The sequence below is a fragment of the Hesperophylax consimilis genome, chromosome 9, assembly GCF_061612785.1.
Source record: "Hesperophylax consimilis isolate HC1 chromosome 9, BYU_Hcon_1.0, whole genome shotgun sequence".
Taxonomy (NCBI): Eukaryota; Metazoa; Arthropoda; class Insecta; order Trichoptera; family Limnephilidae; genus Hesperophylax; species Hesperophylax consimilis.
The window spans coordinates 30,422,295-30,442,076 of record NC_142844.1 but is presented as its reverse complement, the minus strand read 5'-3'; the positions used below and the strand labels follow the sequence as shown (position 1 = coordinate 30,442,076).

General features: G+C 31.4%; 1 protein-coding gene across 1 annotated transcript in view; it reads right to left on the bottom strand.

The window, feature by feature from the left end:
- kek2 (leucine-rich repeat, immunoglobulin-like domain-containing kekkon 2 protein) overlaps nt 1–19,782 on the bottom strand; it is a 539,018-nt gene that overhangs the window by 70,135 nt on the left and 449,101 nt on the right. Inside the window, exon 4 of the mRNA XM_089635902.1 lies at nt 9,276–9,319. The gene's annotated coding sequence lies outside the window, so the exon portion shown is untranslated. The remainder of the gene's footprint in view (nt 1–9,275; nt 9,320–19,782) is intronic.

Here is a 19,782-nt window from a genome sequence, read left to right as displayed (position 1 = left end):
GGTGTATATTGTGAAGCTGTAGGTAATGGGGAGAGGAAGGAGATAGGGAAGAGGAGAGTGGAGAAGTACATTGCTATTCATATCTGGTCACCAAACACGGCCGAAGGCATTTCAATAAACTTTTAATTCTGAATGGTTGTCCTACACCAGGAAGAGTATCTTGAGATAACCTTGAGAGTATTTTCCACTCTGGAACGTTCCGCAAATATATAAAATATTATTTAAAATGAGTAAATTGTGAAATTACGAAAAAATTAAAACAAAATATAGTTGCGCACGTCGGTATTTGAACCGGCGACCTCCGGCTTGCTAGTCGAGAGGCGCAACCCTTGACCGCGGAGGAGGTCAAAAGGAAAAGCCTGCCAAGGAATCGAACGCACAACACCAGCTGGGTAGGACCCAAACATGATGTCAATTCAGCCACTGAGCAATCTTAGTCACTTATAAATTAAAGTACCCCATTGTAATTTCAAAAAGTTCCACTTCATAAGTACACTAAGGTTCCTAAAGTGTATAATATTATACAAATATTATGTACTTATAAAATGAATAAACTTGTCAGTGTAAAAGCCCGTTTATGTCTTAACATGACAGATCAATCAACAAAGACGGTTACAAAATGTGAAATTAATATATGTAACAATTCGTAGTGAAATAATGGGAAAAAATGTTTTTTTTTTCATTTCCGTAATGTAAATTACCATAGACCTAGGCCTATGTTACAACGGTTTGATATAAAATAAAGCATACATCTTAAATAATTATTCCCTCTTTTATGACTACAACATTAAATTTATGAGAGTAACTCTCTACTCAGATGTACCTAGGAATATTAAAGGAATATAGGAAACGTCCAACTAGGTTATAATCATCTCAAGATGCCGAGGGTGAGATATTTTATCAAGCTCGTCACTTAGCATAGCAGAGCCATTATCAAGTGGCGTAACGACATTGAATGATAGTCATAAACCAGGGAATTTCCGAGACACTTCTCCTGAAAGATAATCAATTATTTTAACGCTGTACGCGAACCACTTTCCAACAATGTATTTATGTAACCTTGCTTACGTAGCAGCTGGTAAATTTTAAATGTGGCTTATTAGCTTGGTACTTATGTTAAATGCAAGCTTTAACATAAGCAAAAAATATTTTCCGTATAGACCAGACCTAAACCTATAAAATCGCATGTACTTGTATTTTGTTTTTAACTGACGTAATATATGTCTAGGGTTATTAGCATATTAGTGACTTCATTCTAGTACTAATCACAGTAATTTATTTTACTCACAAAGACGGTGTACGGAAACTCGTAGTACAAGCGGAACACTGGTGAATCTGCATCACATAGAGAACCCTTTAGAGAGCAGCTAAGTGTAAGTAAAAATTTTGATCTGAGTCTACGCGTGGGCGATACAAATTGATAGACCAGCCAATCAAGTTGCGTGGAGCGCGGGAGATGGCGGAGCTGTCTCTCTCTCTGAAATGTAAAATATTTAAAGTGAAGGGTCAACCTAACCTTTCACCAAATTGCTTCTGGATTGCGAGGAAAGTAACAAAATTTCAAAACATTCCATTGAGGGGTTAAACCAACATGAGTGATCAGCCAACACCCTACCCTCATATTGTAATGTACGCATGTGATGCTAATGGAGTAAAGCAGTTCAAATGTGAGTCAATTCAACCTGAGTGACCAGCCAAGATCCTACCCAGATATTGTAATGCACGCACGCAACGTTAATGGAGTAAACAAGTGCAAACGTAAGTCAATTCAACCTGCACATTCTATTAAGGGTTTACACCAACATGATTGACCAGACAAGATCCTACCCTGATATTTTAATGCATGCACGCAACGTTAATGGAGTAAACAAGTGCAAATGCGAGTAAATTCAACTCATTCCATGACGAGGTTACATCATCTTGACGCTCGGAAAGAATGGTAAAAATTAAAAATTGATTTTGACACAATTGAAATTACAGCCGTTTGAAAAAAAATATTTATAATAAATGTAATATTTATTTATAAAAAATAATTATAACTTTAATAAGTTCAAACGTGGCAAAAACAAAAAATAAATGCGCTATAATAATAGATACCTACTATCAAAAATATGTGTTGTAAATTTTAACAAAATCGGTTCAGTAGATCTTGAGATATCTTGTACACTAGTTTGAAAAAAGTAGTTTCGAATAAAACGCAATAGAAATAACATTACGGCGTCAGCGCTCTAAACATATATTTTTTAATTACCTTCTGCAATTCTTTTACCGTACATGAGGTCTTGCATTGTTACCGCGATATCCTCTGACTGCTTTAGAGCAGCTCTTTTCAATTTCTTGGCCCTTTTAGTCTTCTGTTGGGCTCTCATGTTGACTATAGACATTCGTCCGATCGCTACCTGAGTTTCGGGACGACTCTGCCGCGCTCACTTCTAAATGCTACAACTTCGGAAATGATTTGAATTTTGAAATTATTAAACGTTTAAAACATTATTTAAAGTACAAAAAATTTATCTATTCAAAAAAATATTTTTTTTAAATCTTATATGTACTTAGGCATAATAATTGGCAACAAGCTTTGCTGAGGAGGACAAATAGATTTTTTAACGGAATGTAATGTTTCAATATATTAAATAATGTTCAAGATCTTGAGATATTGCTTAGTTCTACTTTGCCTTACGTCAAAGTCATATAGGATACTGTATAGCAGGCTGCGGGGAAGTTGTCCTTACTTTGCTTGGTCCTCTGATAAAAATACAAAAGTAATCAATTTGGGCACACATCAAGCAGATGCCTACAAAAGGTAACAAATAAAATGTCGTGTATGCACTGTGCAGGAGACCACTCCTACAAGGACTGTGAAAATAAGGAAACTTCTCCAAAATGTAAAAATTGTGCCACAACAAATGAAAGATTCAATCTAAAAATACCAACAAATCACCTAGCAAATAATAAAGCTTGCCCATATTATCAAAGAATGCTTAAAATAGCTTTGGAAAAAATAGAATTCTGACTATATCATAAAACTAATTTACTAGTTAGATTGTATTATAAAAACTATAATATACCTTCAGTACTTTATATAAAATTCTGTATATTAATTTCCAATAATTTACATATCAATTTATTTCCATTTACGAAAAACTCTCATTGTATACTACAAATTATAATATCGTTTAAATTCTTCAAAACTTTAAATGTGTTTAAAGAAAACATTTCACAACCGTTTAAAAACTATATACAATACAATTACCAATATCATAATATTTTTAAAATATATTCCTTCGCTTCACTGAACAAAAATGCATCAAACGCTTATATATTATTTAGTCCTTTTGCTAAAACTAGAAATGGATGACTACATTATTCAACATCTGGAAAAAAAATTTTACGTAAAAAATGTAATTTGTGACAACTCTAATGACTGTAACACAATACTTCAAACGACTCCAGATTCATTTACCGTAATGCATCTAAACATACGATCTATAAAGAAAAATTTTGATCATTTTCTAGTAAACCTAAATTTATTAAACAAATATCCTGACATAATCATACTGACTGAAGCACATTTAAACACCAACTCAATCATCCCAACTCTCCCCAATTACAACTACTTTCTTAGCTCACATTATATTAACAAAAATAGTGGTATTGTTATATACACGAAGACGATATTTAAAGACGTACTCTTTACTGAAACGAATATGACTAATGCAAACTGTATTATTATAAGACTGAGCATTAATAATAAACTACCTATACAAATAATATCAATATACAGGACACACTCTGCTGTTATATCCACTTTTATTGGAGAATTGAATAATATTATTTTAAATAATAAATGTACAAATAATTTTCTAATTGGCGATATTAATATTAACATTGCTGAAAATAATCACATTATTGAAAAGGACAATTATATTAACATGATGACCGCTTTAAATTTTAAACCCTGTATTAATAAATATACTAGAGAATTTAATAATCAAATACCATCAATTATTGATCACATATGGTGTAATTCCAACTACATTGATAATCTTCAAACAATAATATGGAGAAACAACATAACGGACCATCATACATGTATTCTTAACCTTAACATAGAAAAACAAAACATTAATAATAGTAATAAATCTAACATGCCTAAAATATCGATAAACCAACAAATACTTCATGAAAAACTGTCTCACGAAACATGGGAATCTATACTCTGCACAGAAGATGTAAATAATAGTGCTTTAAAATTTCATGACACCTTACAAAAGCATATAAAAGATTCAAGCTGTGAAATACACAAAAAAATATATAAAAAAAAAATTCAAAAAAATTAAACCATGGATTACCCATGGTCTAGTGGTTTCCATTAGAGAAAAAGAAAAATTATTTAAACTTACAAAAAAATTCCCACTAAATAATTCGATTATTTTACATTTTAAAAAATACAGAAATAAACTAACGGCACTAATTAAAATGACCAAAGAAGAATTCTACAAACAAAAGATGTTAAATTCAGGTAACAGTGGTAAAAAAATTTGGAAAACAATAAATGAAATAATTGATAAAAAAAGAAAGACAAGTGACATTTTAAAGCTGCACATTAACAATAATATGATGCAAGTTTCTGATAACCCAAAACTATGTGCGAATGCTTTCAATAATTTTTTTTCAAATGTCGGAAAAAATCTCGCAAACGAAATTACTAACAACATAGATAATACCACCACATCAGGAATTCCAGTAGCTTCATTAAATAAAACGGTAAAAACATTCGAAACGATAACCGAACAAGAAACTGTTGTTATAATACAAAACCTAAAAACTGAGTCCGCACCAGGTTTTGATGGGATAACCGTTGAAATTCTGAAAAAAAATCTTAACTTTTTGAAAAAACCTATTACACATATCATAAATAATAGTCTTAAAAAAGGAATCTTTCCATCTATTTACAAAAAAACTATTATTTCACCGATTTTTAAATCAGGTGATACTAAAGAAATTAATAACTACCGACCTATATCAGTATTATCAAATATCTCAAAAATTTTTGAAAAGGTAGCAAAAAAGCAACTGCTAAAATTTATTGAAACTAATAATATATTGAGTGACCAACAATTTGGATTTCGCGAAAAAATAAGCACACAGGACGCAATTATAGATTTAACAACAAAAATACATCAAGCACTAGACAAAGGCAAAAAATCTCTTGCAATATTCATAGACCTAAAGAAAGCCTTTGACAGCATAAGTCACAAAAAATTACTCTACAAGCTTAACAAAATAGGAATTATAGATAATGCCAAAATGTGGATAGAAAGTTTCCTGAACTCTAGAAGTCAATATGTAAAAATAAATAACACTCTCAGTGAACCGAACACAAGTGACTTTGGAATACCACAAGGCACCATATTGGGCCCTCTTCTATTCATATTATATGTTAATAATATCTTTAAATTACCATTAACAGGAAAACTCATTTCATATGCAGATGATACTGCAATTATATTTCAAGCGAATTCATTGAATGAACTTGAAATAATTGCTAACAATGATATCAATACGTTAAAAGAATGGTTTGATAAAAACTTATTAACATTAAATATTGAAAAAACATATTATATAATTTTTAGTATAAACAAAATAAACCCTTTTATTACATTAAATATTAAAATACATTCAAAAAAATGCATATCAAAAAAATCTACTTGCCAAAATAATGACTGTTTATCCATAGGAAATAAAAATGAAATTATATTTAGGTGTAATAATAGATAGTCAACTTAAGTGGAAAACTCACATAAACAATATCATAAATAGATTAAGAAAACTCATTTACATATTTATTAGTCTAAGAAATATACTTAACTTAAAAATTCTTAAAAATATTTACTACGCTCTAGCCCATTCAATAATACAGTATGGTATCGTTGCGTGGGGGGGAGCTTACAAATCATCACTTTTACCGCTGGAAATCACTCAAAGGTTGTTAATAAAAATTTTAATAAAAAAACCATCAGACTACCCAACCTTACAACTTTTCCAAGATTTTCAAGTCCCATCACTAAAAAATACATATACGAAAAATACGCTACTTCAAATCCACAAAGATCTGTATAAGAAGTCACACCATGCCATGGTTCGTGTCGAGAGCAATAGGCAAAATACAATGGGTCGCTTATGGACTCCATTAATGCATACCAGTTTTGCACAACACTATTACACGTACACTGGAGTGGTATGGTTTAATAAATTAACGACTGAGATGAGATTAGAACCGGATTTTAATAAATTTAAAAATAAAATTAACCTCACTACAATAAATAATTTAACGAATTAGAATGACGATGATATCTCACTAAATTATTTTATAAATTATTATATAAAAAAACTAAAATCTCTTCACTTTATATGTTTTTATGATTCTTTTTTTCTTCTATTTACATATGTATGTTAAGTTTTTATTATTTTCCCTTTACACACGAGTTTTAGACTCTTGTAAAGGTAAACATGTTAATTTTATTGAAATATGTTCTTACTATGTAAATTTAAACATTATACTGTATTTTATAAAATAAATAAAAATATTAAAAAAAAAAAAAAAAAAATCCTGTAACTCATTTTCAGAAAGCCCTTCAGGCATCCAACAAGTCAAGTCACTTTTCCAACCTTTAAGATTTCTTAATGTCAGACAGTTATACCTTAAGTTAGGCCTAAAATGAGATATGTATCAAAACCATCAATGTATATCAACCATAGTAAAGAAATAAGAGCAAAAAGACAAAGGAATTTTGGTATCGAAATATACGACAGCGTTTCACGTTTACGACAAGTTGACAGTACAGACCATATCAATAACCAATGTATATGCCTATGTAAAGCATCACTGAATTGCTGATGAGTAAAGATCACAACAAATTAAAGACCGTAAGATATAGAACTCGTTATTCTTTATGGTAAGTACTATTTTAGCTCTTTTGATGTGTTATTAACCCTGTATCAACCCTGTGTTAAAAAAATGAAAGAATTATTTTTAAATCTGTAACAACATTACGTTCCGATAGAAACTGTGTAACCATTGTAACCGAATTCACGTGTTTTGCGTAACTTACCGCTTACTCACCAATATTTATTAAAATACTCACCCGTGTATTTAGTAATACAGAATTTAAGAGGCCTGCGCACCAAAACAACCGCAATCCTTCAAGTTTCAAATAATAACAGCAGACAGTCGCTTAATTTCCTTCTTTTCAAGACCAATTCTAAATAGACCCTCTTTATAATTCACTATCAGCGGTGAAAAGTTCATAATTGGCAAAGTTAAAATTTTTTGTAAATATATTTATATTTTTAAAATTATGTAATGAATAATTTAAAAACATACACAAATTATTACACAGTGATTAAAAAAATTATAAAATATTTTCTTTGCCATAAAGAGAATATTTTTACTGTTTTATGCAATACTTTAATCTTTGACGAGGGAATTCAAAAGTAATCACCCTATTGGAAAACGCTATAACTTTTGCAAATGACGCCAAATGTCAATTCGGTTTTAATATTTGTGAAGTAAACAAACGCAGGATACAAATCAACAAGACATGTATCGATTTACAAACAATTGAAGAAATTTTAAAGTTTATCATTAAAAAAAAATTACAGCAATAGAACATTGGGTGATTACTTTTGCCCCACCCAATATAAGTAATAAAATATTGTAAATAATAATAACATGAAATAACTTTTCGATAACAGAAAAAAGATGAATTTATTTAAATAATAAAAAGACTCTTAAAGTAGTTTCAGATTAATTTTCAATTTAAGCTTAAAAATGATAATTTTTAGATTTAAAAAAAGGTAGTTAAAATAAGCTAATCCTATATCGAGGTAGTTATTTTGAAAATGCTTGTTGTTAAATTTCATACGAAGGTATGCTAATTTAGAGATAGTGTAAACTTTTCCAAAAAGAAATAAATATTGTCATTTCATCGAAAATAAATTTTAAAAACTAACTCCATATCGCAAGATATGAAACGAAAAAAAAACTACGTCCTTTTGACAGTTTAATGATACCTAGTAAATAATAATTCAGAACTCAATAGCTCATTACGATTTTTCAATAAAATGCTCAATTATAATTACATTAAAAAACAAAAAAAAGTTTTTTTTTGTACTCACAATGATTTGTAATTAACTCGTTTTTTTGCGATCTGCATAGCTGGGTGATTCCCAACTTTTATCTCCCCCCATCTCCCACACCTCTTTATTTTGTGAAATTTTGCAACATAGCCAATTTACGAACTCCATAGTTTAACTGGCTCTGGGTAGTTGATAATCTTGTGCGGAAAATAGAAAAGCTAAAAATAGTTCCTTTGAACAGTTCTTGTAATTTGCTGCTTTATAATTCAATTTTTAAAGAAAAATTATGCGGTCACCAAAATATCTGCCTAATAAAATAAAATATATTCCAAAATGAAGTTTGTATATTCAAAAAAGGCTCCCTTCTCTGGGGTTCCTTTGGGCGGTAGGTATCTACAGCATAAAAGAATTTATTAAAATGACAAAGGCAATTTTTTCTGCACGGGTAAGTCTATATCGTGTCGGTAATGAGCCATGAAGCTTCCCGACCCAAGGCGTCTGGTCATATGGTAATCTGCCTGGAGCAGGCCTCCCAATGTCGTTTTAACCAAATTCTGGTTAATTTTACAGCGTTAAAATGTTCAAGAAGATGTTTTAATTATTATTATTGTAAGCACTTTAAAGAAGACGAAAATGTTCTGGCTAGATATAATTATATTGCTTGGGAATGGTTTAAATGGAGGAGCGTGTTATAATATGCTGAAAGTGTTGATTAGTTTTGGAAGTTAATCCTTACTATAGTAGCAAAACACCGAGTTCAGAAACAGCAAAAACTCTCTGAAAAAGTGTGTCCCGGCGTCATGAAATCTTATAACTTTTGGTGTCTGAATTTTACTTTTTTCAGCTCAAAACATCTGTTTTATCATTCAACTACAAACTGATTCTTTATTAATAATCTTATCTTTGTTCGATGTTATTTGTTGTTCATTAAAAGTGATTTTTAAAACTTAGATCATGCCGTAACTTGTTTTGTTATGGTCTAGGTAGATAATTTATTTTAAAAATACATATTCCAATCTTTTTCTTAATGAAATGCTTTACATTTCTTTTGATGTGAGCAAACGTACGTGTTTGCTGAAAGAGATAAAATATGATCTATCTTTTTACAAAACGCTATTGAAGTAAAACCTTACCGTTTTTTGATGAGTTTAGATCCCACAGCAGACCTCCTAAGAACCTGTAAAATGAAGAAAAAAATATTTCAGCTTAGCAAGAGATAATGAATGAATGCAAAATGCGCCACTAGATTATCTTAACTGTGGTATACAATCGTTAATGACGCAACATTATTTTTAAGGAATAAAATAAGTATCAGGTAGTTCTTGTAATTTGGCTAGTTCTTGTATACCTATTCGCTGTCCTAGTTTTTGTATGTTCAATAGACCTTTTTTTGCAAAACTGAGTTATGAATTCCAATATATTCATTAGCCTATTGCGCATTAATGAAGCTGAAAAAACACATATTTTTTGGTTTTTATGTGACATTTTCAGCATTTTTCGAGTGCCAATATCCACCCATGGAACAATGTTTTAGTTCTCATTTGTTCAAACTCAAATAATTATATTGAACATGCAAACACTCAACGTTATGAATATAATATTTTTTTAAATGTTCATAGAAATTTGTTCAATATCCAACCGAACGTTGAGGTCTTGAATGTTCAATTTCCACTTTGAACCAATCAGGGGTCGGCTAGTTAAAATAAGCGGCCATTTTGATTTTTAATTATTTTCTAACAACTAAATTGTTCCACTAAATTACGTTTAATTGCGAATATATACTGTTATTGAACTGAAAAATGACTTCACCGACCCCAGAATCAATAAACCTTAGACCAGTAGCTCAAAAAAAGGTAAGTCTTAAAATTATGTTATTTATAGGCTTTTTCACTATATTTTACATGTACTTCTTGAATTTTCGAGGCAAATATACAAGATGCTCAATTTATTATTTATTTATTCAATTATTTATTTACACCGTTAGGGATTTTACCTAAATTGAGTCTTAATAAATTATATTAATGCATTAAAACTTATATTTATTCAAGAAATACAATAAAAGAGCCAGGACATGGAAATGTGCAAGAAGTCGACTGTTCTCATAGCCTGATTGAGAGACATCTACGACACATCTTTAGTCCGTTATCACTGCTGAGATTGCTGATGAAAACGAAGTTCAAATCTTTCAATTTTGAATTCATTCAATTAAAAGTTTCCGTTTTTTTTTTTTAGTCACTTAAAAAACAATAAACATATTCTTATGTAGGAACCACAGTTAAACCAACTAAGCACACGACTAACAATAATAAATGTTTTGATATACTAGCGCAGACCCATAACCCAAATCTCGGGATACTATAATTTTAGGATTTTAAGAGCTGAAAGTATTTAAAAAAAAAATATTTTATTCACGATAATCAACATAAATAATAAGCTCACAGCAAATAAGACTTTTTGAATTAAAAAAAATCTTTCTAAAGCAAGTAAACTTTAAAAATTACATTTGTCAAATGTAGGTAACGAAACAATAAAAAAACAAACTAACAACACACAAATAAATAATTATTAAATTAATTATTGAAGACAATATTAGCGATTTCAAAACGATAATCTGAAACAGAAAAATCAGAAAAGGATACGGTCACATCTAGGACTCGAACCTATATAATATTGTCTTCAATAATTAAATATTACAATTTGAGGTTTTACTCAATAAAGTTATTCCAAAAAATAAATAATAGAATTATTAATTTATTTATTCGATTTAATACTAATCAGTTCCAATTTTCAACTGAAAATTGAAACTAAATAATTTTGATTTTTTTTTCGGAACACCGCACACAGTCTCAACTGCTCCCAACCATCTGAAGCCAGTGAGACATTGGATACCCAATTGGGGTATATTCGTATATTGTGTGGCTGAAGGTAGTTTGGAGGGGAAGGAGATGGAGAGGAGAAAGAGAGGAAGGAGGATGAAGGAGAAGAGAGAAGGTAAGTGAGTACCTATTTAGATCTGGTTACCAAACACGGCTAAAGCCATTTCAATTCTGATGGTGGTCTTTACACCATATTTTCCACTCTGGAACATTCCGCAAATAAACTATATGTTATTTTAAATGAATAATTTGTTAAATAACATAAATTAATCAAATAAAATTTACTTACGCATGCCGGGGTTTGACCCAGCGACCTCCGGATCTCTAGTCAAGAGTACCCCTAGACCACGGAGGCCGTAATACGTACGATGTTAAGAATATTTCACATCACGCTTGCACCGGCAACCGATAGTTGTACATTAGCTGTAGGTACCTTTGTACTTGTACGTTCTTTTCAAACTTACACAATATTTGGATGATTTATTTATTTTTATTTATTTATTTATTTCTATTCTTGAATACACGTTTTACAAATTATTACAGTGGTTTATATTGCAGTACAGAGAAAAAAGTACAGAAAAAAGGTATAAAAAATGAAGAACATAGGTTGATTTAGGTAAAACTGTGTATGTGTGTGATATTGTATGTTACGTGAACACCTCACTAGGTGAACCTGTGCTGAGGTGTTAACGTGTTTGTGATTAAGTGTGACAGGTATTTATGTGTTGTAGTAGAAAGTTATTTATTTATTTATTTTTTTTCACAGACATATATTGAAACATGAAAACACACATTTATATGTGCGTGTATGTATTTTTGGATAATTCTTGAAGAACGTGTATAATATTTAATTTTAGTTATTATATTTTGGTTATGTTTGGTTTGGAATCATAATCTTTTGAATAAAGTGAATATCTTGATTTTTTATCCATTTTTTATATAGGGCAGTTTTGTAAAACATCCCCTCAAGGACGCTGTTTGTATATTTTAAAGTAATACTTTAAGTCAACTACAAACTAAGATAAAATGAAAGTGTTTGAAATTTGAAAATCATCCTGTATATACAATTTACCACTAATTGGCTAATTGAACAAAAATACCTCAAACTTATGGGAGCCGAATTGTTCAATATCCAGACGATATGTTCAATATCCAAAATAATCATTCATTATTATTTTTATTCCATGTTTAACGTCTCGACCTTTAAAAACATATTATAGCTTCAATCATCGAAAAATGTTCTGTAAACATTTCCTATTACACATATGTATTAAACAAAATGACCAAAATCGAGAATTTTTTAGAATTTGCCTGTAAAAACAAAAAAGTCTCCTGTAAAATTTGCTAAATGATCTGTTGAATATACAAGCACTAAGTCAGTGTATTGTAATTTGGGTAGTTCTTGAAACCAATTGTAATTTGGGTAGTTCTTGAATACCATTTTTAATTTGGGTAATTCTTGAATACCAATTGTAATTTGGGTAGTTCTTGAATACCTTTTGTAATTTGGATAGTTTATGAATACCAATTGTAATTTTGGTAGTTCTTGAATAGATATTGTAATTTGGGTAGTTCTTGAATACCAATCTTAATTTGGGGAAATATTGAATACCAATTGTAATTTGAATAGTTCTTGAATACCAATTGTAATTTGGGTAGATCTTGAATACCAATTATTATTTAGGCAGTTATTGAATACGAATTGTAATTTGGGAATTTTTAATACCATTTGTAATTTTCCCAACTACGTCTGAAAGAACAATTCCTTCGACAGCGCCCTCCGTCGCCAGTATTAATTTATCAATTTCATTTAAGTTTAATGCCGAGGATTCGCCCTGTACCAATTTAATGTTTGCGTCTTGCCAGAGATGAAGGAAGGATGAGAAGGTGAGTTTAGTCAGCTAATCGTTCTGTAATTTGAGGATTAGCATTCTAATCCGCCTCGTGGTGATCTCGAGTTATGTCTGCAAACATTTGGTTGTCTTATTAAGACGACTGAATGTCTGCGCGAGCCGATAGGGTAATGTGGTTCAGACACTCTAGTGACATCTACCGACGGGGAGCTCCTAGAGTAATAATTGCTTTATACCCTCGGCCTGATCCACTGCCGGGCTGCCATTCTATTATGTTAACCCTTAACCTTTTGCATTGTGTATTCCTAACCGGACTCCCCACGGATGTGGCTACTGGCTACTGGCTATCAAATCCATCATGTTACTAAATGATCTTTTAAAAGAAAAAGAGTTTCAATTTATTTTCTAAGTACAACACATTTCTTTATTGTTGCCATAAATATATTAATTTCTCTTCTGGACCACTAGTTCAAAATTGCGAACCACTAAAAACCATTGATTCATTTTTTGGTCTTGTTAAGCCACAATGTTACCTTTTTTTACGATTACTTAATAATTTTGATGGAAGAACTTTATAAAAGACGGTTTTGAAGGTGCCTGTAGAAGGGTGAACACGATTCGAACAAAATTACAGAAACGAAACAAAGTCATGCATTATTTTCTTTGTTATTTATACTTATTTTAAATAAAATATAAAAAAGCATGTATTAAGAATGATGATTATAAGTAAGTTTAAAGTCATGGTTTTTGAAAGAGAAAATGCAAAAACTTTATGAAATTTAGTTGTGAATTATAAATACTTGGAGCAGGTGTATGATTTTGTGAATATCCCAGTGAATTACCTAAAAAAATACCCAATATCGGAAGTAATTCCCCGCCAGTTGGATTTTTCTTGGTTGATAGAACACCTTTAGTCGTGTATTTTAACAAAAGTCCCCGTTTTCCCCCATTGTTCCCCTCCCCACACTCTCTTGAACATTATTTTGCAAATCTTTCGGAATACTCTAATATCGCCTTTACCATTGTGGAAAATCAATTATTTTTCAAATTCCTAATCAGATACTCTCAAAAAGTAAATAGATCATTTTCAATATTGCGATGGATTTTAATGCTCGGCAGAGGGAGGCGTGACGCGATCAAGTGAATCAAAACCCTACATGAATCGGGTCATTTAAAAAAAATATATGTAGGAAACTATCTAGTATTTATAAAATAGTTGTTAGAAGCATAAGTGATAAAAAAACTAAGCTCCATTAATCATTTCATTATTAATTTCACGTAGGTACCCTTATTTGGTAGATGTAGGTATTGCAACACAAACTATAACAAAAGAAAAAACTAAACAATAAGAACAATGAAAACATTAAAATTGTGGTTCTTTAATATTTGCATCAAGAGATAGATTCAGCCAGTTTGATTTTATGTCTTCAATATACAATTTAAAATTTATAAATCTCATGGGATGTTGAATATTTTGCAGGTACGCTTTATTAATGAATTTTGCGTATACTTTGCTTGACAATGTGGTACACAGAATAAATAATTCGATCTGGCGTTGTGTTCAGAGTAACGAAATGCAATCCTTTCTTGCAGAAATGATAAATTAACAAGATACCAAGAGTAACGAGATGGTTATGTATAAAACGGTATAATTTAAATGTGAACAAAGCAAGGGGTATTTGCCGAGACAGAGTTGTGTCGCTGTCTATCATCTCTGCCTACTCCTTCACGAAACGGCGCGCGGCGTGATGGTTAGTTAGTTAGTTTATTTATTAAAATAAAGTACATGACCAACAGTATACTTCTACTATGTTCCATTGAACATTTATTCGAAATAAATCTAAAAAATGAGTAAACTTTCTAAAACTGCTGTCGTAATAAAACGATAAGATTTAAATTCCCCGAGGGAGGATCAGGTCGAAATAATTTCTTGATAAAAACTTTTCGCAATTTCGTTTGATTGCGCGGGGAATATCAATTTAATCTTTTATTACTATTATTGTCTTTGTGTTCTGCGAATTCATCATTTCGTAATGTTAAATAAATATACCCTATCTCGATAAAAAGGTTCTCAATTTTAAAAAGAGTGATGATTCTTAGAGAACATTGTGTTCTGAATAAAAAAGGATACAAGTAATCACATAATAAAAACAACATTAAAAAAAATCGTTAAAATCAAACATAGTTTATTTGCAACCTTATTACTGTTATTGTGTTTAGAGACAACTATTCAGTATCAATAAAATAGCCTGTAATTTAGTTACAAGTTCTTCACAGCTAGGTTTTTAGCATTGTTCTTCTCCTAATCCCCATATTCTTGTTCCATTTTTTCCAGTTTTTTACTTTTACTATTTCATTTTGATAAAATAAACGCCCAAACTTAATTTCAAAATTGAAAAATGAGTAGGAAATTATTTCTAAAAGATATTCCCAGAATCGTTAGTGATAAACTTACGACTTTTACGACCAAAATAACAAGAAATGTTTTTATTTATTTGCAAAAGTAAATAATATTCATTGTTTATTCATAAGAAAATCGTTCAGCCGTCACGTCTTAATACTCTTTGAATACATTAAAATAATATTTATTTTTCATAGGTAATCAAATTTCCGTTGGCGGAGTTCTTTGTGTCCTTAATAACCATCCAATTGAAAGTTTTCCAGAAGTGATATTCAATCAAAGAGTGGCTATTGAACAAATGATTACCAACCCCTGAGTGTACTTGTACATATATACAATATGCCCAAATGTTACCTGTTCCCGTGTTTCCTTGTTCGACAGCCTGGATTTGGAATTCGCTTTATAGCCCCAGCAATGTGAATTGTTCACAAAAGGTTGTACGTTCGCAAATAGCACACATCGTACAAACAGGATTTTGTGTGAAACAGTCTTAATCCAAGGAATACATAAATCCTCCCGATATGGATTTTTACATGTTTCCCTTTCCGATGGAATTTTGTTTAACAATTCAATGGAATTTTTTCTCCACGTGAGTTCAGAGTTTGTTATTGTAGTATGTACGCATTGATGTGAGAGATATCAGGAGATGGGAAAGTGGTGACTATTAAATGACCAGTGTCTGCTGGTGTCTTCCTGTGTACTTGATGCACAGGGGCACTTGCGTGAATTTGTGTTCAGATATATTCTGAATGATTATTTTTTTATAAGAAAATGGTCATGCAGTCACAATTTATCAGGAATTCGAATTATTTTTAGAGGAAACAAAAGTTGAATATAAATGTTGGTAGATGAATAATATCCAAATCTGTTTACTAATCATGACTTAAGCCATTTCAAGTAAAACCTCGATTGTGAATGGTTGTCGCTCATTAGGTTACACAGAGAGTACTTAACATTTTTTTATTAATATTTATTTAAATATCACAAAACCAATTAACCTATTCATTAATTTGAACTAAATTCCTTTGGTGATTTTGAAAACATTTTAAACTTCTTATATTGGGTTCAGAGCCAAGTGTATACCACTTTGCCACCAAGGTCGTCAACCGCTTTATACTGATAGATTTGTACCCATACCAATTTGTACTGCATATCCGTGAAACCCATTTATGACAATATCTCAAAAAATCTCCAAATCCCATATGGAAAATCTTACCGAATTACAAATTGAAATAGGCAATAAAGAACATTTGTTTATTTAAGGAAGCAAGAAGAATATTATTTCAATCCTCAGATTCCAACCCAGCTGTCAGAATGATTGAAATACGGAAAAAGGTTATGACAGAGGAAGGATGTTTTGACTTCAAAATTGATGTCAAATTACTGGGCCAGGGTCACATTTGCTGCCTTTGGGCATATGGCACATAAATTCTTCAGACACTACAGGAGCGGGAGGATTACAAATAATAATTATTCATTTTGCGGTATTATTTTGCCGAATCGTATTTACTTTAGCCGGCGGTAAATGTCACTAGGGCCATTTGGCATGGCGGGATTCCGTTCGACAGGTTAATTTCCATGTGTTTTGATTAAGAGTTGCTAGAGGCATTAATCATCCCCGCCACCATCCCCTTTATCCACCCATCCACTCCTGCTAGCACCATTCACCGATGAAGGGAGAGAGCATAGAGCGGGCGTACTATTAGTTTGCTTTGGATAAAGGATTAAAATTCAACTAGGTTATGGTGTTTCAGGATCGAATTATTCTAACTGGCGTCGGTATAATACATAATATACGAGTAATACGCAAAATCACAAGGCGGAAAATTGAATGTAATATGTTCTAACATAATTTACAGAAAATACATAATATTTGGTTTTCCCATAGACATATGAATATTAGTAGACCTGCCCTAAGTGATTAAAAGCGTATTATCCCCACTCCCCATACCGGTTCCATTGGAGCCGGCTGTGCTCGCGTATGGCCTCAAGTGAAATTTGAAAACGTGACGTCATCATTCTTGTGCGAACTATGGTCGTGGCATCATCGGTTCATTTTACGAAATAACACGGCAAAATGTTGACTTGTACTATGAAAACTTGAAAAAATAGATGTGAAAAAGAGAATAAACCCAATTGTCGTATTACATTCCATATATAAGCATTATTTTACTTTATTTTAAGCATATTCACATCGTATAATATGAGTCAGTTGTTACTATCACATCGAGAAACGTCTGGACGCGAAACACAAAGCTGGTTGGTTGCTGGGAAGTAAATTATGAACATTTATAAAAGTATCTTAACTAAATACTTAAACGAAATATTCGACTCTGAAAATAGAACCGAATTTTTTTTCCGAATTCGGACTTCGCAAATTTGTTCATAACGTGGCGAGTAATTTGCGCTCCCATGTAAAAATGTCTATTCATTCAAAAGCAGATTTTACTTTTAAGAAGTAAATGGTGATATTATAATGCGAGATGCCTATTTACTGTCAGATTGATTTATTGACGAATCACAGTCAGCTTCACTCCCTTCGTTCTTCAACAGTTGATTTTACCCCTCGCCATTATCTTATCGTCTATTAATTCCTATGTCTGTGGGTTTTCCACATTCTCGAGGGAGTGGGTTTTCGGGCTACCTTTTAGTGTTTATTTAGTACACCCAGTGCACTAGGCTAACTGACTGACATTTGACTGTGGAAGGTACTCTCATTATTACTCTGGTGATAGAAAACATACTTTAAAAGATTTTAATGTTAAATAAGTCAATATATAAAGCAAGGTTCCACTTAACGATCTCCCCACGTCTTTAAACATCACAAAAATTGCCAATTTGGGAATTCTATTAAAGTCCCACTGCTTTTATACAGTTGGAATTCTGTGTGTGTGTGTTTTTTATGTGAAACCGCACAAGAGTTCAAACTGCTTCCAACCATCTGGAGCCATTGAGACTATGGCATCCCCAATCGGGGTATTTTATGAGGCTGAAGGTAATAGGAATAGAAAAGAGATGGGGAAGAGGAATGTGGGGAAGTATCTGGCTATTCAAATCTGATCACCAAATACGTCAAAAGCCATTTCAAACACCGTTTCAATTCTGAATGATGAGCCTTACCTCACGACCTCACGACCACGACCTTACCTTCATTCTGGTAAGGATCGCAGTTTAACCAACTTATTTTGGACGATATTTCAGCTCATTATATTTAACATGTCCCTTAAATTGTCAACGAAGGCGATGAGTTGAAATATAATGCCATCAGGCACATGAAAAAATATCATTAGCACATTACCATATTATATTAATCTCGAAAAAGTCATCAGTTTTGACGGTGTAAATTGTAAAATTAGATTTTTTTGATCTACACGATGACTTGTGAAGACTTGAAATCATCGTCTTTGTCCATTTCCTGTTTTTTAGAAAGGCATATAATATCTTCTTATTCTTAGCGCGCTTCCAAATGTACATTAATGGAATTCAGATATAATTATGTATTTGCTAGACAAATTTTAAGCAATTTACTCAATCAATCAGCTACCTTACCTAATGAATTATTATATGACGGAGTGAAATTCAGGCATCTGATTAGTTGTGGTTTCACCAATTATTGGTAAGCAGGTTTGCGTGAAATTTTCGCCCCTTTAAGAAATATGATTAAATACTAGAGGTAGCAGAGGGAATGAAATTGGGGTTGGTGATTTGCTAATATTTGCATAATTAGTAAATCTGCACCCGATTAATCAGATACACATGCAGAATTCCCAACTGAGTGGCTACGCGTTATTTCAAATGTGTGGAATATTTGACAACATTATTATTTAGATCATGATTGAAGATTTTTCTTGCCTATTTGCAAAAACCCATATCTAAATAGTATTATATTAAGTGAAGTTTGTGCGCTTAGTTCTTCCAAGCTATGCAAGTAGTTTGGAAGTGTTTTCACTATCATTTAGTTTTTTTTTCCTATACATAATACGTGGATATTATATTTATTGAAAGTAGATAAATTTCGAGCAACGCCGGTTAAACGTGAGCAAATTTCAAATAAATTAACAATTTTTATTATATTTATTCAAAAACATATTAACCATGATAGCGCATTGTTTGAGAAGCAAAATGATTAGATCATTTTGGTACTCCCACTTTTGAAAAAAAAAAAAAATTTAAAGCAAATACAAAAACTTTCTTCATCTTTCTAAAAGTATCTGATTTACAAATCCTTAGCAAAACTCCGAAGGTTGCAGATTATTAATTTGATCCAAAAATAATTTAACTATTTTTCTAATCACATATTAATGTGGATCTGTGATCATATTTCTTAAAATATCTAAAAAAAATCGGTTACCACGCCTACTAGTATAGTCTAATTCAGGGTTTCATCATCTTATAGTCCAATTAAGTATTCCATACTTGTATAGTCTTATTAAATGTTCCATCTTTGTATAGTCTTATTAAGTGTTCCATCCTTTTAAAGTTGAATTGAGTATTCCAGCCTTTTATCGTC